This window comes from Nyctereutes procyonoides, unplaced genomic scaffold (genome assembly GCF_905146905.1).
Source record: "Nyctereutes procyonoides isolate TBG_1078 unplaced genomic scaffold, NYPRO_anot_genome, whole genome shotgun sequence".
NCBI lineage: Eukaryota > Metazoa > Chordata > Mammalia > Carnivora > Canidae > Nyctereutes > Nyctereutes procyonoides.
The window spans coordinates 4,260,042-4,281,911 of NW_026575024.1; the positions used below are offsets into that span (position 1 = coordinate 4,260,042).

At 49.9% G+C, this 21,870-nt stretch overlaps 1 protein-coding gene across 2 annotated transcripts in view; it reads right to left on the bottom strand.

Moving 5' to 3' along the window:
- Window positions 1-21,870, bottom strand: part of GNAS (GNAS complex locus) — a 54,605-nt gene that overhangs the window by 22,057 nt on the left and 10,678 nt on the right. The gene's annotated exons all lie outside the window — the stretch shown is intronic.

The following is a 21,870-nucleotide window of genomic DNA, read 5'->3' on the forward strand; positions in this document are numbered from 1 at the left end:
GCCCCTGCTCTGCCGCGCGCCTCCTCACCTCCGGCTCCCCGGCCGGCGGGCGCACGCGGGGACCGCCGCCCACCCCTCCCCTCCCCTCCCCGCGGCGCGCGCCCGCCCGCCCGCCCGCCCGCGGGCCCGCGGAGCTGGGTGTCTGTCGGAGACACTAATTAATCGCGACGCCCGCGGAGGGTGCTCAGCTGTCCTGGCGGGAGGCGCCGTGCGAGCGAGCGCTGCTGCAGAGGCCGGCGGCGGGCGGTGCTCCCGCGGTGCAGGGTGCAGGGCGCAGGGCGCAGGGCGCGGGCGGCGGGCTCCGGGCGGCGGGCTCCCGGCTGCACCCTCGGGGCCCGCGGCGGCTTCCCGGGCGGGACGGGACGCCTGCTTCTCCGCGGCCCGGCTGGGGAGCTCTGCAACAGAGGGGAAAAGTAGTTTATGGAACACGAATTAGTTTGAGCGTCGTTTAGAGACTTTATGATATAAAAGTGTGTCCCGGCACCAGGCACACGCACAGCACGCGGGCAGGTGCGGAGCAGCGACACTGAAGTTCTGCAGCAACGACGCTGCCCTCCTCCCCGCGGACCCCCCGCATGAGTCACTTGCACGGGTGTCTGCTTGGGTGCAGCTCGTTCGTTCGTTCATTCATTCATTCATTCATTCATTCAATAAAGGTGGTGCATGCGGCTCACCTTGTGCCCAGGTGAGCGCAGGTGAGCAGGCTAAGACACCGCGACTGCCTTTGGTGGGTGGGCGGGTACCACCACCTAGACAAGGTGGTCGTGAACTCTCTCCCACCCTTGACCTTCGTTGACTTACAGACTTCCCGGAGCCTCCGGTTAAAGTGAGGAAGGAAGCCCACCTGTAAATGGAAACACACCTAACAGAGCTAGGGGCCAGGGGTGACTGATCCCGCCGGACGCCTCGAGCCAACTGTCGCCAGCAGTTCCTAAGTTTTCTTTGGAAACCGAAAGACACTAGTAACCGTTCAACGGCACTACTGAAATCCCCTTTCCCAAAAGTAAGAGAAGCTGTGACAGATGAAGATGTCACCTATTATTTTTCTTGGCCCCATCAGGTACACCTCCATCCCTGTTCTACAAGGCCTCCTTTTTATGGATCCGGGAGACAACAGGGCAATTCAAAGTCACTAAAAGAACACTTGGAGTTAAGCACAGGAAGCAGAAGCCGCAGGCCAGACCCTCATAACCCTCAGCAGCAGCCTCGGCCTCGGCCTCGCAGAGGGCCTCCGAAGCTCTCCGCCCGCCGCCGGTTGCTGTGCTTGCCTTCCCCTCCTCACGCGCAAACTTCTCCAGGTCTCTATCACACACATCTGGCCTCTCTTCCACACAAAAATATACCTTCTTTTGAAAAGAGCTCAAAAGAACTGCTGTTCCAGGTTGACTTTTTTTTTTCTTTACCTAAACCAGAGCGGGTAAAAATAGTGAACCCGTGGACCCAAAGGGGCCTGAAAGCCACCTCCACAGCAAGGCCTTCGGAGCAACTATTCTGTGGCTCTTCCGAGAGATCGTGACTCACAGTCATTCACCGACTAGATTAGACACTAGTTGAAGACAGGGCCCACGTTTTCTATCTTCCTATATTAAATAAAAACTTATTGGTTGAATTTGATTAACTGACTGCGGATTTTTAAAAATTGGCAAAGATTTATAAGGAGGAGGAACAGGCCAGAAATTTGTTACGCTCCATTTGTACAAAAGCATCTTCCTTCCTGCTCCTAATGTGGCAAAACACAAATATGCTGTATTTAAGAGGAACAAGGTAAATAGTAACCAATGATACTTATGCCAGTAGCTACACCCACCTTACTACAGTGAACCTAATGCCCAGTCTCCTTATTTGGAAAGCCTTGAGGTGGGTTACCGTCTTCCCCCACTTCTAGATAAACATCACACCTAAACTTTCAAAGGGACGAACCTGTCCCATGTCACACTCAGAAACATATTCCAGGCAAGGTACAATTGGGACCACTGTCCCGGAAATGTATCCAGCAAGGTCAGACTTCATTCATTTCAGCCTCTAACCCAGCAGGCCATCCTCCAGAGGTCTTTGTTTTGTCTTAGTGTAGGTTTCACCTATATGTCATTATGACCACTGATGGACAAATAAAGCATTTACTTTGTAAATAAATGACAGCAGGTGGAATCAAGGGTTTACAGGTAAGCAAATGACACCGAGCACCCTGGAACACAAGCTCGTTTGTGGTCTGTTCGGCTTTCTGTTTTCACCCGACACAAACTGAAAGACGAGATTTTACTTAATTGGCGTGGTGAGCCGACACCGTCTAGAGTTTTCGGTCTAGCATTTGACCTACCCAGGCCTTAAAAGCTTTAATTTTTTTAAAAAAGGTTTTCACATTTGGAGGCCACCATGCGTGACCTTTTCATATGAATTAGTAATTTATTCTAATAGGTCGCTGCCATTTTAAGTACCTGCCTTACGCTTTGAAAGTACAGCAATCCATTAGCATAATTCTTGGAACAGTTCAGCTAGAGTTTTTTGATGGAAGGGGCCTCTCATTTGGCTCTGGGAGAGATGGAAGTTGTGGAAAATTGAAGGCTCCAGAAAGGGGCAAAGGGCCGGAATGTCCTGAGGATAAAATGTCTAGGGAGGGCACAGGTCCCTGGCTCAGGTGACCTGCTTCCTGGCCAAAGCCAGCAACTTGGGATAGCATACCCTTAACCTAAAACACTAGGTCCCCTCATGATACGCCTTGGATTAAGCGGAGCCGCACACTACCCAGAGGGATGGCCTAGCAAGAGATCTTCCCAACACGACATTTTACGACAATGAATTCACATGTCTCGGTTTGAATTTTGTGGTCTTGTGAGCTTCGTATTTAGGGATGGATGTGTTCCTTGGCTCTTTTGCATCTTCCTGCCTGGGTAAGAAGGCCTAGTCTGCTTTTAGAAGCAATAGACTCGCTATAGCTTGGAATCTTGAAAATATTGTTATACTTAATGATGTAATTGAGTTTTTGGACAAGGGTGTTCTTACTGGCTTTTCATCCGTTGGGGTCATGGAAAGAGCCCAGAGAAAATATAGTAATATTTTAACAGCCTCGGAAACAATAAATAGGTTTCCACTGAAACGGAAACCTCAGCGGTAAGATTTTAATAGTATTTAGTGCTTCCACAGTGTTTTCAGTCTTTAAAGCACATTCTGTACTTTATTTAGATAGAAGGACTAAAATGGTTGCAAATGAACGTGACCTGAAACCTGTGCTATGTAGATGATGAGAGTAAGAACTAAGACCCAGTAAATCCCTGGTAAGGAGGTCCTATTACTTAGGACCACAAAGTTCTTAAAATCTAACCTGGTGATTACCCAAGGCATTTTTTTCTTGTCATATTCCCTAGTTAGTAACTTCAATCGCAAAGTACTTCTAAACTTGCATTCCAAACTAAACGCAATGTTTAAGTCAGTAAAACTTCATTTCAGAAGATCTGAAGTCAAAGAATTAACTACATGCCATGTGAAAAGTCCCTATTTCATTGCCATCAACTAATTTCAAAACAATTTGTTTCAAAATCAAAACACAGCTGATCCAAACAGAATGTGGGAGCACAATGGTCCATGTGTTTGGACCCAATTTCTTGAGCACTGGCTCAAGAGCCAGTGCTTTGAGATGCCATTGAAGCATCTACTTGAAAATGATGGTGCACAATATGAGGGTGACTGAGACTTTTTGCCTCTTTACTGATCTTTCTTGACTCTGATGAGTGGGCCCCATTTATGAAGGGAGATTTCTGGTCTCCACGGATGCCCTGTGTCCGGGGCCATGAGCGCCCTCCTTACCTTTCTCACCAAACCCCCAAGAGCCCCCAGAGTGGGTGGGAGTAAACCTTTAACAAAGCCAGCCACCATCTACCTTAAAAGGGGGAAACCATCCAAGAGAGACTATGTGCTTTACTCTGTTCCTTTTAAAGCTTAAACCTAAATAATATGATACACATGTTAACCTTGACTGAAGATTCTAGATGGACAGACCCTTTGGATTAGGGGCACAATGACATCAAACGTAACAGATCCATGGACCCACTAACTGGAGATCATAATTGGGTTTGAAAAAAAAAAAAGCTGTACGAGTGTTACTGCCCTTGAGCAGGAAAATTAATTTTCCTCAACTTAAAATATTTTTAACTCCCCTTGGGGGAAAGTCTTTTCATGAGGGCTAAGGTAATGGCAAAACCTGTTGCTTAGAACTTTTAAGTTGGCCTTGAGGATGGAAACTCATCCAGGATGGGGAGTGGTGGAGGGAGGGCCGGCTAACTTCTATTTTCATTTACAGGGTGTCTTATTTAAATGGCATTTTGATCCGACATCTCACTAAACAAGGAACAGCGCAACAGGAAAAATATAAACAAAAAGCAAGTTGGCGCGATCGATAGAGCGCTGAAGTCCTAATCAGACCTCCTCAGATTAAAGAGGCCCTCTAATTGCTCTGATTTTAAAGATTTTAGTTTTTTTTCCCCATCGCATTCAATTCTTCAAATTCAGCCCCCTTTAATTAAGAGTTTAGAGAGTTAAACGCTCCGGATTAATCAGGTAATAAATTTCCTTTCACTAAATGCTGCTTTGTGTATATAACATTCGCAAATGCAACAATTTCTAGATTCAAGTTTTACGTCCTGGGTTTTACTTCATTTCCCTACCAACGAAATGCAGGTGATCATTTTCAAGTGGCCCTGCAGTTAGTTACTAGCCCCCCTTTTGCCATCACTGACATGCTGGCTGGCCAGGCTGGGGTGTCCTCTGCCCTCCTGGCTGGAGCCCCCTCCCCTCGTCCCATTTCCATCTGCTGTTGGTAAACCCTGAATGAAGCAATTCATGTGACATAATTAGTCACATGCCTTCTTCATCTAGACATGGATCTACCTTTTCATCTTTTTGTGTTTGCCCACACACGTTTAGACTGAAATAGAAAAATGTGTAATTATAGTGTGGCTCCACCTATTTCCCTGGGTTTTTGTTTGGAGGGGGGAACAAACCATCCGGCCGCCAACAGCATGGCCCCCAGATGGGGAAAGCCGCCTCCTCCTGGCTGTCCCCCCCACCCACCCCACAAACTCCACTCAGCCACCATTCGGTGTAATTCAGGGTTTGCTGGGAGGCCCGAGGCTGGGCCCCCTCGGCTCCCTTCCCTCAGGTTACGGGGTCAGCAGGGTGCACAACTGTGGCCGGCCTGCCCGTCAGGAGCCCACTGGACATCAGCAGAGCCCCGCTGGCACTCTGGCTTCCTGAGGTCTCTGCTGACCTCTGGAAGTTAGGACGAGAAAAATCACTCAGCCAAAGCACCAAGCAGTTGCAACCAGTCTGGGGATCAGATGAAAAGGAGATGTTTCCATGAGCTCCAGACCTCAGCCCTAGCCACAGCCGCATCTCGGGGTCTCTGCACTCCGGCCCAGCACTGGGAAGGCGGCCTCTGCCGCTTTCCTGAACATTCCTGCCCATCGGTTGCCTTAGTCTCTACTACCTGCTCAGATTACGGCTCCTTTTGTGCTAATTACACTGAAAAAATGGAAAGAATGTCGCTGACTTTACAAAGAACACACAGCAGGGTTGCCTTAAACCTAAATATAGCCAATTTCTTTCAGAAGGCAGACAACTCGGCTTTCAAACGAGCTGCACTTTGCGGATTAATTGCAGATGGCCAATTCATTTATTAAGACCCAGGTGACAGAAGGGCCCAGCGATTGGGAGGACAAATTAAAAATGTGTGTTGCTTTTGGGGGCCATTTACATAAAATGAGGAGACCTGATTAACGACGAGCTCCCCCCCATCTCACCCCACCCGCCCCGTCCTAGCACTTAATTGTAAATTATGACTTGCCAATGATGGCAGGCTAAGGTGGCAACCCAGGGAAGAGGGAAGAGACCAAAGCTGCAGACCTGCAGAAAGCAGTACCTGTTCTAAGGCAGGTAAAGAGATCAATGAAATGCAAGCCTCACCCCCCCCCCCCCCCGCGCTCCAAGGCGGTGGCTGCAGCCGAGCAGAGGATTTGGTTTCTGCTGCCCCAGCTCTCCACTAGGTAAGAAGCGGCCCCGGGAGAGACAACACCGGAAAGGATGAGCTATCCCCGGGAGCCAGGCAAATTATGGATTACACCACCCCTCCTTCTCTGAAGTCCTCCTCTAAGGGTTAATAGGTGAGCAGTAGCAGCTTGGAATGATTTATTTTTCTAAGGAACATTAAATACTGAGTTGCCCATGCTGAAATAATGCCACAGCTGTGACCCGTAGGGCTGAATTTTGGACACGGGCTCAAGTGACAGGTGTACTTGATGTATGCCCAGCTTGGCTGGAGTTGCAATGCCCCACTCAAATTTTCCCCCCAATTAATTGGTGGGGACTCTGGAGCCAGCCAGGAAAGCAAGTGCCTTTTGCCACAGACACAGAAGACCAGGTGTGCTCAGCCGTCAACAAAAAACGCCAGCCTGGGGGAGCTGCGGTGGAGGGGGGGGGTGTACGATGGAAGCACTGTTCCCTGAAGGTAAAACAAGAAATCCAGGCAGACCCTGGAAGGTGGGGGAAACGCAAAGGTGGGAGCGGAGAGAACTGATTGGGACCAAACCCTTCCCGGTTTTAAAGCAAACAGGTCTGTCCTATAATCACTTCTTGGAGGATTTTAGCAATTGAAGCGAGCCCGGGATTCTAGGAAATGTGTCACCAAAATTGCTATTATTAGAGGAAGTGGCACAAAGCTAGAAACACAGAGTCTAATCTGTAACATACTAATTATACCTATTTTTATCACAGGGTTGCCGTGACCTAACACCAAGATACAAGATCTCTAGAAAACTGGCCCTTTGTGTTTGTAAGACATGAACACCTTGGGAGTGGGGGTGCCACAGGACAATGGCTTCACTGAGTCCCGTGGTCCTCTCTGGGGTGAGAAAGCAGCAGTCACCCATGAAGGCAGCTGATTTTCATGGGAACTTGGAAGCAATGAAAGAAGCCAAGTGAGGCTCTAGACCAAACCTTGGGAATTCTGGGGTGATGTCAGCACACTGGGAAGAGGGCAACTCTAAAATGTCAGTCTGGCCAGGGCAAGCTGGATTATGCCCACAGGGTGTCCTGGTCTAGAGAGAGAAGGAAGAAGGCTGGGCTGTGTTTTGTCAAGCCAAGATGGATCCTGGACAGGCTTTCCTTGGTCCTTCCCACTGACTACAAAGGCCCCGGGTCCCCTGTCTTCTGGCAAGATGGCGCCACATGGCTGATGGATAGAAGACCAGCTCCAAACGCTGCCACGTCTCCCACTTTGGAGACTGGTTCCAGTAAGACTGCTTCTCGCTAAGGTGAAGATGGCTGAAGATGTTGACCAACTTAAAGCCATGTTAGTTTTCTCTGCTTCTTATTCTTAAAAGATTCTCATTCTTAATCTCTGCCTTCTGAGTACCAGTATTTCTTTAATAACTGGATCCCCAGAGCTGCTTCCAAAAGCATAGCTGTGAAGGAACCTTTCAAAGGAAGTTGATCTAGAACTTAGTTGGAACCCAAAGACACCTAATCTTCAAGTTAAAATGGATATTCCATTTACTCACCGCCATTGAAAGCATCCCCACAAGTCTAGGAAACCCTGACCCCAAATTCCTACCAAGAGGTTATTAACCCATGCCTCAGGGGGGCGCCCAGAGCAGGATAATTTTAAAACCACTCTGTGCCTTAAAAGTGAGTTTCTTAGATGGTTTTCTGTTAATTAAGTCAAGGAGTACTCTAAATATATCATTTCAATGAGCTGCCATGAGTTGGCTGAATGCAAAATGTGAAAAAAACCCAAACTGTTGACTAACTAGTGTGATCCCCAAGGACACTTAATGCTTGAATCTTCAATATAAATACCTTGATATTTCATTTCCCTTGCACATTCTTAAATGTGTTAAATAAACGTGTTTTCTTCAACCTGGCATAGCTATCTATCTGACAGACTGACTGAAGCTACGGATAGCAGCGAGGGGGACTCTGGAAAAAGGAGAAGGAAGGCAGGACCCGAGGCGAAGGAGAGAATTCTGCGACAAACATCTAGTTTCTAAAATGGATGCCAAAGGCAGGGGGGATTTGGGAAGAAAAGTATACATGTCATTTCTAAAGCATGCAGAGCACAACAGCACATTCTGCAAACAAAAAATTTTTAAAAAGCGACCAGCGGCCCACAAACCCCAGGGAAACAGACAAAAAAAAAAAAAAAAAGAACGTTCTGATTTATCATAATGGAACCTTTGCTTAACCTTCTTCCCAATACCTGGCAATTCTGTGAAATCACCCAGCTGTCACTCTCTTCCTTTTAGGAACGTGACACTGATTTGTCTGGCCGAGACCCATGATTAGAATTCTGAGGTCTGCCTAATGGGGCTACTAATAAATCTAAGTCAGCAATTCTTGACCTCTTTCTCCCGAAATTCTCGGTATTGTGGTCAACTGCTGCAAAGACGTTTTCCAGGTTCTGTAACTGTAACATAAAAATAAAGGATGGAGGCTGGGTGGGTTTGGAGGTCTGAGCACATCTGGGCTCTGCACTCCCTGTGGCCCGGAGGGAAAGTAAGACCCGGTAGAGACAGCATCTGGGGGTAATATCAACGCGCTGCGTTGGGCTGAGCTGTTTGCAAACAGGAATGAAGGGTAGGAGGCTGGAGTACGCCGGGGGCACCAGTGCCCTTCCCTGCCTCTCCCCAGTCCCTTCCTCCTCCACCTGCCTGGCTGCTCACCGCACTGAAAGATCAGGACAAAATGTAGCCAGAGAGTTGAAACTGGCTATCCACGCGAGAAAGAAAGAAAAAAAAGAGAGAAAAGATAGATGATCTAGCTCTAGTTGTGATGACTTTGCGATAAAGGGGATGGGGGGGCCAGCTTTTTTGAGAAAATGAACCGTGGACTTTTTTTTCTTTCTTTTTCTATAAAAGCTGCATCTCTCATCCTTAGTGTTGACTGGTGGGACCGGGGCAGGTGGCTTTAGGTTTTAGCTTCCTCTAAATTCTAAGATGGCTGCAGACACCAGACAAATCTCGACCTTGATAAGGATGTTGCCGAGAGCGAAGTCGTAAAGCTGTCTCTTGGCATCGTTCTGCCTCCCTGCGCCTGCCTGTAGGGACCGCCTTGCCACTTGGTCCCCGCCGCCCCTCCGCAGCCTTCCGATGGCCGCTGCAGAGAAAGCGAGACACTCGTGCCCTCCCTTCCTCGGCCCTCGGAGCGCAGCCTGGCTCCTAGGTCTGTTCCCTCTGGTTCCAAAAAATAAGTTTATCTACGGCATTGGGGTTGTGTTGGGGTGATGTCAGGGTAGGTGGCCGGATGTTCCTCTCAAGTGCTCGGGCAAACTGGCTGGCTGTAGACAAAACAACCAGATGCTCTTTCACGATTACATTTTTGACCAAATTGATTGGAAGCTTCGGTGGGAAGAAGACAAAAAAACTCAAGTCAAGAAGGTCACCAGAGCAGGAAACTTGTGGGCGCGAAGACGCCGTAGGAGAGTGGACAGCATTACATTTTTCTCGCAATGAAAAATCCGAGTTTCCAGATCGTGCTAAAGGACTCCAAATTTGCCAGAACAAAGCCACCGCAGAGAGAATGGATTTTTTTTTTTTTAAGGGTTATCCTGTTCCTATTTACTTGGCGTTGCCGCTGCCAGAAAAGTGGCCCGGGCCCTCCTTTTCAGCACTGAATAAAATGTAAATGGTCTAAATTAAGAAGCCATCTAATCTCAACCAATATTAATTCTGATTCTGACATGAAAAATGAGACCACTTCTCCAGGCAGCATGATGACCACCGCCGCCCGATATTAACCGATCGCCTCGCCGTGTTTCTCAAAGAACGAGCTATTTCCCCCTTTCCGAAGTGCCTATTTCTCTCAAAGAGGGGACGAAATCCTCACTGTCCTTATTCTGACATCGGAAAGGCGCAGTATCCTCGAGTGGGCTCGCCTTGACCGCCCACCCCCGCCCCCGTCTCCCACTCTGCCGGCTTCTGTATCTTGTCTGCTTTTCTGTTCCTCCAAACTATAAAATCACTATAAAATAAAATATCGAAGTACCCTGAGGGCTGTAAGTCAAGATGCTGTCCTCGAACGTTTCTCTTTGCAGACCGAACTGCCAGCTCCTGATCTTATTCTCCAAGCAAAGAGGGAGGGGAATGGGTTTGAGCATCTTTTTCTAATGTTTTCCCCTCAACTGGTCCACTGAAATCAGCCCGATCATGGTGCCTCCATCTCTGTAGCACACAGAATCCCCGAGTATCTAGATAGAGCAAGAATTTGCATCTCGGCTTGGCTCAGACGGGGAGACTGCAGTGGTTCCAGGGAAGGAGGCATCTCAGCCCAGCCTGCAGTACCGACCGCTGCCCCCTCCTCTACGAGTCTACAGATGTGGCATTCTGCTTGTTAATCCTCTTGTTAAGTGCGAGAAATAAAGTGGTTTTACTGGTAAATGTCCATAATTCATCTACCACAAAGCCCTAAGTCCCCGCTGTTTCATTATCCGCTGCCCGTTAATAATTGTCAAAATTAGAAGTGTCTCTAGCAGCACGCCAATTTAGCGGGGGCAATAAGGAGCCCCAGAAAAATCACAAATTGTTTGGGGGAAGTTGCTGCAGAGAGGGCCTCCTCGGAGGGACATAATGCCCACCGGTGTTTAATTCAAGGCCGAGGGGCGCGCGGCAGCCGCGGCGGCAGTGGCGGCAGTGGCGGCGGCGACATCACTTTTAACAGAGACATTGTGTAATTCAGTTACACAAAAGCAGCCGGGATGAGCAGGTTCAAATCATGTCTCCTGCTCTGTGCGATTCCGCGCTGGAGGCTCTGGACGCAGCCTACACCGTGCGTTTTGCGGCATGAAAGAGCCCTAACACAGAGCGGGGAGGTGAAAGGTAGCAGGAAATAATGCACCTTCTATGTCTGTGTGTTTTCCCTCTGCTCCCCTCATCCCTGGGGACCCCACAGCCAACCTGGACGCCTTCTGCTACTCTCTTGCTCACATTCCTAGTCCCAGCAGCTACGGCCCTTTCCAGCTACGAGAGTCCGGCATTCACTCTTACATTTCTCTCTAAACGCTGCCAGCCCCGTGGGCCCAGTGCCTCGGGTCGGGCCAGGGATTACAGACGAGCCGAGAGGATGGAAGAGGGAACCAGGGCTCTGTCCCCGATGCTTGCCTTGCGGGCACTGAACCCAGCCTATCGACACCTGCCTTCCTAACTCCCTTCCCTGCCCCTCGGAGCATCAGGCCCCGGCTCTCCCTGCAGCTCCAAGGCCCCTGAATGGCCATGTGGAGCCCGCACCTGACTTTAGGAAAAACTTGATTTTCAACGATGGGGTGTGTGTGACCACTCAAAACCCCTCCAGCACCGCTTCCAGCGCTGGTGGAGCCGAACACAGGCTGGCCTCCTCCTCCTGGGGTGAAAGCCCAGCTCACCCCCCACAGAAGGGAAGAGAGAGGCCAACACCCTGCAGCTTGCCGACTTCTGTCCTGTAGGCCCTTCCTATTCACTCCTCACCCCTGCGACAAACGACAAACAGCGAGGCGGGACCCACCGAGCCAGGCCGGGCCCCCAGGCCGCTGCCGCTTGTCTGCCCGCAGCGCCCCCCCACCCAGTGTATCCATCACGCGGGTGGCAGGCGCTCCGCACTCCCGCTCTGCAGTCCTCAGGCCCCTTCCCTTCCCCCGCCACAAGCCTCCTCTGTAAAAACCAAAAAGCATCTTGTTCTTTCATCATAATTAAAGTGCTGTCAGGGAAATGGCATGGCTGATTTTTGCTGCAGTTGAAATGACCCTCTCGTTCCTCTTCTCTCATTTGCTAAAGTGGTCCTTTCTCCGCCTGAAATCAGGCCCTTTGGGGATGGAAATTTTAGCTCGAAGCCGAGAGTTCTGAGCACAAGCCTAACCTTGGGAGGGTGGGGGGGGCGGAAATCGATGTTTCGAGCGGCCTCTCTCTGCCGCAAGGTGCCGGCGAAGCCATCTTAGCGGGCGGGAGCCGTGGCGGCGGCCCCTCGTTACCAGCCATTGTCAGGGTGCACCATTCAGACACCCCGGGGGGCCGATCCCCCCCCCCCCGCCTCTGGTGACTGAGCAGAGGGGCAGGGGGATGCTGCTTGGAGGAAGCCAATAGGTTCTGGATCTGGGAAGATAAAATCCGAATGCCTTTCACGCTCCCCGGGAAAGCGTGACTGTGTGTTTAACATCAGTGGCGGCCTGCGTGTTTGTGTTCGAAATAAAGCTGTAACTTACACGCATAATTAAATGCCCTCCTCCTCCCAGCCGAGCGCGACCGAGCCACTGGGTGACACTCCTGCCTGTCATGGACGCTGCAGCATTTAGGGCTCTAGTCCTGGCAATGGCGTCCCTTCTGGGTTTTGTGAAAACGTCACGTTAATCCTGCTGGCCATCGCAGAACTTTCTGCAAAGAGCCTCGCAGGTGGGGCCCCCATCAACGTTGCAGAAAAACAAAAGGCAGGAAAGGGGGAAAAAACGTGGAAGGAAAGAAGAGAGGAGAGAGGAGAGAGAGAGAGAGAGAGAGAGAGAGAGAGAGAGAACCCAGGGCCCCGGGTAGCTCTGAGCTCTGCCGCTGGAATCTATGACATATGTTCAAATACATATTATGGGAGGAAATCATAATATTCATCCTAGCCTTCAACTACTTATATTTTAAGGAAACTCGTATGTCAGGAGCTTTCAAAATTAGCTTAATTTCCTTTTCCTAAAGATCACACATCTTGGAAAGGCCCCTTTTGAGTTACACTGGGGAGCTTAATTGGCAGGCTTCCGGGTTTCTATGAGGGTATGCCAATATCTAGCAAGTCAAAATGGCAATCCAGGCCTCCCTCAATTGAATCATTAGTTGTTTTTTTTTAAGTTTTTTTTTTAAATTTGTGATAGTCACAGAGAGACAGAGAGAGAGAGACGCAGAGACACAGGCAGAGGGAGAAGCAGGCTCCATGCACCGGGAGCCCGACGTGGGATTCGATCCCGGGTCTCCAGGATCGCGCCCTGGGCCAAAGGCAGGTGCCAAACCGCTGCGCCACCCAGGGACCCCGAATCATTAGTTGTTAATGCACCTCTGAGTAACTGGAAGCTAAGGTGTGAAATCAACCCAAGTGTCACTAAGCACCAGTTTTTCCTGAGGCTGCAACGCAGGACAGTTGGGGGGCTGTTTATGTAACATCCGGGCAACAAGAGTGTTTTTGCTGCGGGATTATTTGCCGGCCTGGTCTCCTGCCTCCTTGCTCCTTCTCTCTAACCACCCCCGACAGGATTTTTTCTTCTTTTTTCTCTCTTTTTTTTTTTAAAGAGAGCAAAGCCACCATATAGTACTGGAGCCTTTTATTTCCTGACTGCTCTGTGTGTCATAGCAGAGGATTCTAGAGGAAAACATGGGGCTTGTTATTATCGACCTGAGCTGGAATGAGTCAGGCACCTAAAGGCTTCGATCTGGACCTGACTCGGCCACTCGGATGCCCACCCCCGGCCCCCCACTGCCAAGCGGAAGCCAGTAAGGCGCCCTGGTAGCACCTGGAGAGCTGGGGGTGGACTGGGGGGGGGTGGTGGAACCCTCAAGTCCTGCAGGGTCACAAGGAAAAAAGCCAATTCCATGAATTCACTGCATTGTGGGGGGGTGGTGGCAGGGAGAATGGGGGTAAAGCCCAGGACAAAGAATGGGGAGGGAAGTCCACTGCCCAAGGGCCCCCTCCTCATCCTTTCCCCGTGCCTCCAGTTACATTTTTACCTCTAAGGCCTCCACCATTAAAAATGTGACTCTGCTTTTTTCTTTTTTTTTTGTAGCCTCACAGAGCTCTTTATTAAAATGCAAATTTCCCTTAAGGGTAGCCCTGTAAGCCTCTGCCAGCTAATGGGATTAACTGAACGGAACACAGCCACCTGCGGGGAGGTATGGAGGCCCCGGGTCAGGTCTCCATTTCTCAGATTTGCCAGGAGCCTGGGAGGGCGCAGGAGCCACGCGGCATCCCTGTCCCCGACCTCCAGGCCTCGCACCCCAGCAGGCAGACCAGCTGCCTGCGGGGTCTCCGGCCTGATGCCCTCGCCTCTGCCCATCGCTTCTCTTTGGGCCGACCTGGCTTGGTTACTGTCCTGGACACGCCGCCGGGGGACAGAGCAGCCTGGGACACGGCGCCACACAGCGCCACACGGACTAATGCATGTCACGAAGGATGCTTTCAAGGGAACCTGGGTGACTGACTTTACTGAGCCGCCTCACGCCCTGAGACCAGTCTCGGCCCCTCCACCGGCCGCGGGGGTCTCTGGGGGCAGAGGTCACGGGGTCACGGCCGGCCGGGGCCTAACTGCGCATGCCAACCGTCTGTGCGTGCCTGCCCTGAGCTAAAGCACAGTCCCGGTCTGTGGACACTCGCACATTAAAAAACCGTCTTTTATACAGAGATCACGGAGGCGCTGAGCCTTACGGGAGGCCTACAGGTAGCACCATGCCCCTCCAAGGCTGAGGCTTAGAGTAGTTCCGTGAAACGGAAGTTGGAAATTAATTCTGGAATTTAAGGATGTGTGTTCTTTCCACAATGACTGGGAACTAACCGCGCTACTTGAATACAGAAAACCTCTACTTGGCTCAGAGAGCAGGAGAAAGGCTGAGGGCCCAAGATGGGGGCCTGGAACCAAGATGGAGGGCGGCTAGGGCCTAAGATGGAGGCTTGGGACTAAGATGGAGGGCAGCTGAGGTGCTAAAATGAAAGCACTCCACGGTCCATGAGGACCTCTGGCAGCAAATTATGAGCACGTTCCCCTCCCGCCCCGGCACAGGAATCCCAAAGCAGATCCTCAGGTCGGGGGGGGAGAATTTGGGCCCATCCCCTTGCAGAGTTTCCAGGTCTAGAAGGTCCGGGAGGCCCGGCGCACACACAGCAGGGGAGGGGGCGGCTAGCTAGGGGCCTGGCGAGCAGCCCGGCCGGTGACCTCCGGTGACCTCCAGTGACCTGGGGGCACGTCCCTCCCCCGGGAGAGAGGCCCGCAGAGGGCCTGACCCCGACCCCTGGGTACACAGTTCCAACCTCAGGCGACAGGGTACCTGCCCTACGTGGAGACACCACTGTTTGTTTTGACCAAAAGCAGCTCAGGCGGGTTCCCTGTGGTTAAAGGTCAGGGCGCAGTCTTGTGACCTGCACTGGCCGGGTTTGCTCCGTGGCCCAGGGGGCGCTGGGGGGTTTCTGACAGCAGTTCTCTGACCGTCCCTCCACTGTCCTCTCAGCACAGACCTCCTGGGTTCCTTCTGACGGTAGGACCATCAAAGGGAGTCGCAAGTCTTACACCTCCGTCTTCCCCGTGGGGAAGGGCACATGTGGGGCACCACGCGTGTCCACTGAACAAGTCAATGAATGAATGAAGGAATGAAAATGCCCAAGAGAAGGCAAACTCACCGACCGGCAAGCACTGCATCCTTCAGGGCGGCTTGGCAAACACACGGGCAGCGGCTAACGCAAGCTAAGAGATGCTACTAGGGAGGCAAAAAGGAAACAAAGCCATTTCAACATTCGACTTGACCCCCACTTCGGGAGATGACTTATCAGGGAGGGAGAATGGGTACACATCTACCAAGGACCGGGCAATATTCCGTGCTCTTTGCCAAGTTGGACATGATGCTGCATATGAGGTAAACCTCGGATCTGCCAATAGTCAAGAATTTGAAAAATTAATTTGTGACAACTGTTTTCATTTGGAACGGAGACTTTCCTGGGCCAGGCGTGTCGTTTTAGGCTAGATTCCCATTAAACGCTTCCCAGCCACCCTTCTCTTGCTCTGAAGAACCACCACGACCCCCCTCACCCCCCAGTGATTTCTAAACATCAGAGAAGGCCCATCTTATAAACTTATTTTGTGGCCGGTCCCTTTTCTTGGCCATCAGAACAGCAATTGTTGCTTCCCCCTCTCGCCTCCCTGCACTGGCCCCTAATTGACCATTTGCTAAGTCTCAAAGCAATACAAATTTAGGTCAAATCAATTAGTGACACATTTCTAACTCTTGGCACTTGGTGTGAACTTTTCCTGGTGGAGAGAAGCTAAGCCTTGAGAGCAAACCCCTTATGCCTCTGTGGGCTGTGCTTTTTTAAAACAAACAAACAAACAAACAAAACAAAAAGGGCAAAAACTTGGGAGACTGGGGTCCCACCACAACAAATTAGGACAAGACTTTGATTTTTTTTTCTTTCTTTCTTTTTTTTTTCTTTCACTTGAGTTAATGAATAAAGGCAGGACAGAGAGGCCGCTGACGAAATATTTTCCCCAGTAACTCCAGGAAGCTGAAGGTCTGCTCTAGCTTGTTGTTCCTTGTCATAGCCTGAGAGATTTGCATCTGGGCGTGATGGTCACTGTCGACCCCCCAGCACAGGGCAATCAATCTTGTGTCTCCTCCTGCAGAACCCTGCCCCCCATTCTTCCTCACTGAATAGAATGTCTCCCCTCTCTAATGAACATACCCAGGAGAATAAAACTTGTTTTTCCAAAAAGGGGGGGGGAGAAGAAAGGAAGGAAGGGAGGAAGGAAGGAACAGAAAAGAAAACAATGCCTATACTGGGTCTGGCTGGAGCCAGATTCTCGAGGACACCAACCTGTAAACTTCTAAGGATTTCCTCAACATCTGAGATGTATACGTAATGTACAGGGTGTTTTGCTTTTAACTTTGGGACTTGCTTTGTTTTGCTTCGAGTAATTATCGAATCAAAGAACTCATGAAGACTGGATTTTTTTTTTAAAGGAAAAAAAGAAGGTCCACTGGGTGCCAGATTTCTTAAAGCAAAACCAAACCACGGAGTGGGGTGGGGGGTAAGGCCTGCGCAAGCAGCTTGGAAAATCAGGTTGTGCTAGACGGGGCTTAGTTATTAGTTTCAAAAAAAAAAAAAAAGGATTCCAGGAATTGAACAATCATTGTAGGACCAGGAGAGGAATGTGGGGATGCAGAAAGGGCCCACTGTGTGAGAGAGGAGGCGGTGGTCAGAGCTCAGGGAATGAAGAGCCACTGTCCCTGCCATGCACACCTTCTGGTCCACCCCCCGCCCCCGCCCCTGTCCCACTCAGGGGGCTCCTGGCATCGACATCCAACCCTGAGGGCCCAGAGGGATGGGGAGGATGAGGCCCCTCAGCTGTGCTGGCTCCTACAGGACTGGCCGCTGGCAGCCCTCCATCCTCCGCCTGCTGCTGCTGCCCTGACTTGCAACCCGATCCGATCCTCTTTCCTCCTCCCTTCTCAACTGTAAGCTCCCAGAGGACAGGGACCCCGGCTGCCGCTTAGACCTAAATTTAGCCAAGGCACCTTTTCTCTCTCTTTTAAAAACTTCCATTTGATCTCTGTGTTTAAGTCTTTACTTCCTTTTGCACCTTCTTTCCTTCTCTTTCCCTTTCACAACAAAGGACTGGTGAAGGGGAGATGGTTTTTGACTTGGGGGGTGGGGTGCGGCGGTGGGTGGTTCACAAGCACTCTGGGATTTCTAGAGTTCAGAGTAGGAAAAACCAAGGAAGGGAATTCACAGTCCTTGCCCCACCCGGTGCGGGGACAGCACAAGTAGAAGTGGTAGGCACCATGGAAAACGTGGAAAACCTCTAAGGGAGTCTGTGCATGTGTGCGTGTGCATGTGTGTGCGTGCGTGCTGGGGGGCGGGTGAGGCACGAGCACAGAAGGGTTTGTATGCCGAGGTTAATACCCTCTTTAGAAACATCCATACATCTGGCTGAAGAACAGGAGATAAGGAGATGTAAAATCATGGCAGGATGAGGGCGGGGTAGGGGGATTTCCTGTAATATTATAATGTCATTTTAACAATAAGTACAACCTTCTGGAAGATAAAGGGAAAGGGGCCAGGGAAAGTCTGGGGCGCAGATTCCCAGTCCTGTGGGCAACACATGGGCAGTTTGGTCACCTGTGGAAGGCTCTGAACTCTAGAGGGCGAGGTCCCTTGTAAGGAAACGGGGTGTCTGTGCGTATGTATGGGTTGGGGGGCTGGGGACACTGGCAAAGAGACCCCAGTGAACAGACCAAAGCCCCTCCCCCCGTCCCCCTCAAAGCCCAGAATGGCAGGACTGGTGTCAACACTAATCCCTCTAGGGACCCAGGACAAGAGGAGACCCCAACCTAAGATGTCCCTAAAAGGTGGGGCTTTTTCCCGTTGGGTTTCCTACATTCCATCTAGAGAATTCTAAGTGATCCCACTTCCTGCGAGCGGGCAAAGCCATTCTGAGCTCTCTGCTGACCTCTGGTGGGAAAGGAGCTCTACTGGCCCCAAAAAGGTGTTCTAAACAGGGGCAGCCCACCTGTCCCTTCCCCAGCACCCCCAAAATCCTGAGTTACATCCCCGGGGGGGCCACCATGGTCACTTGCCTTGGCCAAGCTTCAGGGCTATAAGTTGGGAGGTGTGGGGAAAAAAGAAGGAGCAAGAAATGCTTTAAAGGAGCCCCAGAAGATTATGGGCTTAAGACAGGAATGTTGGAATAAACTTTGTTAACTTAAAAGAATTTTAATAGCGGAATGGGGGAAGCTCCTGCCTGAAATTAATACATTTTATTCAGTCCGTTTGGCTTTTCAACTATAAACGGGGGGAAAGTATCTAGGAATGGTGTATGGAGGATGAGTTTTGTTGGAAAGGGATGGATTCCCTTGACTGGCTTTGGAGGCCCTTCTCAAATGGATGACCTCATGATTGTACAGCCACTGCAGGGAGGGAGGGAACGGGGGTGGAAAGGTGGCAGAAGGGTGCCTGTTCTTTTTGGAACCAAGGAACCTAGCCCCAGACATCACCAGAGCGAGCTGCCCCTCCAAGGAAACTTGGTCTAAAGGTGGCAGAGGTGACCTGCTCCATGTCCTGAGGGGTAAGGTGGGGGTCCCATCCTTAGGCAGGGAAGGCTCTTCATACCCTAGTGCATTGTGGGTTTGTAGCACTGAAGAGTGGAGAGGGTCTGAAGGCAGAGGAAACTAAAACTTGCCCTGAAACCTCAGGGTCCCTGAAAAATCCAAGGACACCCTCGTAAGCAAAAAAAACAATAGGAATTCATCCTCAGCCAGAACCTTCTCTTGTCAGAAAGCACTGAGCCTCCAACCCAGACTCTACTCCCTCATCTCGTTGTATCTTCCCACATTGTCTCCAACGCTAACTCCTCCACGAAGGCTCCTTGGGTTTCCCTGGTAGAAAAGGGACCTCTGCCCACCTCTGAATCTCTTTTCTAGCCCTTGACTGGGGTGGGGAAGATGTACCACTCACCCCTGCTTCCTGCAAAGATTCTCCCAGCCATGGCTATCCAGAAATTATTCATTATTTACCAAAGGACAACAGATAGGCTGAAAATTTCCTGTAGGGTCTGCCATTTTGAAAAGGACACTTTAAAGGCGGTGGGGGGTAGAGGGCCATCCTACCTGTTCTAGTTAAACTTTTTACGAGGGAACTAAAGTTTTATTTCTTTTATTTATTCATTTTTAAAGGATCTTATTTTATTTACTTATTAGAGACACACACACACAGAGAGAGAGAGAGAGAGAGAGAGAGAGAGAGGCAGAGGGAGAAGCAGACTCCATGCAGGGAGCCCGACCGGACTGGATCCCAGGGTCTCCAGGATCACACCCTGGGCCGAAGGCGGTGCTAAACCTTTGAGCCACCTGGGCTGCCCGGAACTAAAGTTTTAAAGTGAGGAGGACATCCCTCTGATTTTTCAGATGAGGGAAAAGGGGACCCAGAAGATAAAGCAATTTGCCCCCAAGGTCTCAGAGCTGGTTCCTAGAACAACCACGGCACACGCGTGGGCTGGGACCTTGGAGGTCACTGTGATAGTGTGTTTTTCTGCCCTGGCTAAAGTCTCCAGAGCCACTAGTTAAAAGTGACAGGATTTGTCCTCAGATACCAATTGTTCAACAGAAAAATCTTTAAAACTATCCCTAGGCTGTGGGGGAAGGGTCTGTGTCCCTGAGAAAGGGGATTAGGGGAGGGGGATGCAGAGGCAGAGTCGCCTAGGCGGAGCACGTGGTGAGTTTTGAAAAGCCAGGCTCCCAATAGTAAAAGCCGAGCGCCATCTGCCAGCCAGCTCTGAACAGACTTGCTTTATTTTACTGTTTATATATCTCAGCCTCAAACAGTTGGGGATCTCACCTCTTTCCCTAAAAACAACCTATTTCCTACTCAGAAGCACCCCCCCACCCCTAAAATTAAGAATCTAATTGTTAAAAAAAAATCTCAAAAGAGAGGGGAAAGAAAAGGAAAGCAAGAAGGGAATAAGAACTTCCTACGAGGCTGATTTCTGCTTCCATTTCTGAGCGGGCCGACCTGTGTGGGGACAGGACAAGCCCTGATGGTGGTTGTCTTGACCCCTTCTTCCTGCGGGATGAGAGGTCAACCCCCAATTTTGAGCCTGCCTTCACATCTGAAGTCAGACCCCCACCTCTGGGGAATGAAGGTTTAGGGCCAGAAAGAAAAAGAGAAGAGAACCCTCTGCTACCTGCCAACTTAAGTCTCAGGATAGGGGTTTTTGCAAGGGTTTTGATGTTCTCTACCCAGAATCTTTTTCTCAAGCCCTGCCTTGGGTCATTACCTCTTTATACATAAAGTTGGACACAGAGACACCACCTGGCTTTCTCTTAGACTACCCATCAAATTTAAGTCCCTCTCTTGACCATGGCAGGACCCCAGGACTACTCCTGCAGAATCATCACAGAATGAAGGCTTGTCGACATTTTAAGAATCAAACTTTGGCCTTTTCTGGATGTCACACTTGGCAAAGTCATGGGATCTCTAGAAACCACCAACGTCCCAGGAATGAGAACCCCCACCCACCCCCAATGCCTAAGCCAGTGCTCTCGTTCCAATCTCCTAGAACCCTTCAGAAAAACTGGGGATCCTCTGTCCACTCCTTCCCCCATCAGACCAGACTCCCTCCCATCAGGGCAATGTGGGAAGACAGCAAGCAATAATCGCCATAAGCTCACCCAATGCCAAACCACCCCACGATAGATGATTTCCTAAGACTGCTCCAGAATGGCTGGATCCCATCAGGAAAATTTCCAAAGACTCCCACTTGGAAAGGGGAGCCCTCCTTCAAGTGTCCATCTTAAAACCAGCCCTGGCCATTTGTTTGTAAAACAAAATGATCTGGTATGCTTCTCTTTTAGCAGCAAAAAGGAAGAAATGAAATCACACAAATGTTTAATTATGAATAGCTTATTAGTTTTCTGGCAAATCCAACTTTTAAAAAGTTTCCCCTAATGTCTGGCATTTGTTTTTGGGTTCTGCCCGGAGTCTAAGTACTTCCTTGGAAAGATGCTGTACTTGGTCCCAGGCAAAGTGTCAAAATCAACATTCAAAAAACATGCCTTGGGTAATTTCGAGGATTCTGCAAGAAGGATGTGTTAGTTCAGGGGCACTTTACTTAGCTAAACTCAAAACATATAAAAAGATATTTTTTAGTTTTTACATATCCAATATATAATTTATCAGACTCCCAATCACTTTCTACCCCTCAGCTCTAAAGTCATCCTAATAATAAAGGGAAAAGTGTTTGCATTCATATAGAGGTCTGTGGGTGGGAAGTAGTTATTCTTTTATTTTTTTTTCCTTCTAGACTTTACAATTAAAGATCACAAATTTTAAATGCTCTAAGCAAAAACCCACAACACCTTGCTTAAGAAAAATTCAATCTCTGATGAACCTGTAAGATCTGAAAGCTCTATAGAAAGACCAGATGGGGGCAAGATTATAAATGTATTGGGCTCAAAATATAATAAAGAAGCAATAAAATCTTCTACCATAATGATTAAGTGAGGGAGAGGCTGTTTAGGTGCAAGTGTGTGTGTTTGTGTGTGTATGGGGGGGGTCAGGCCACTGTTTAAAACTAAAATCGTGATTTAGTCTTTATAGGATTATTACAAGAGGTGCTGGTTGTAGAATCCA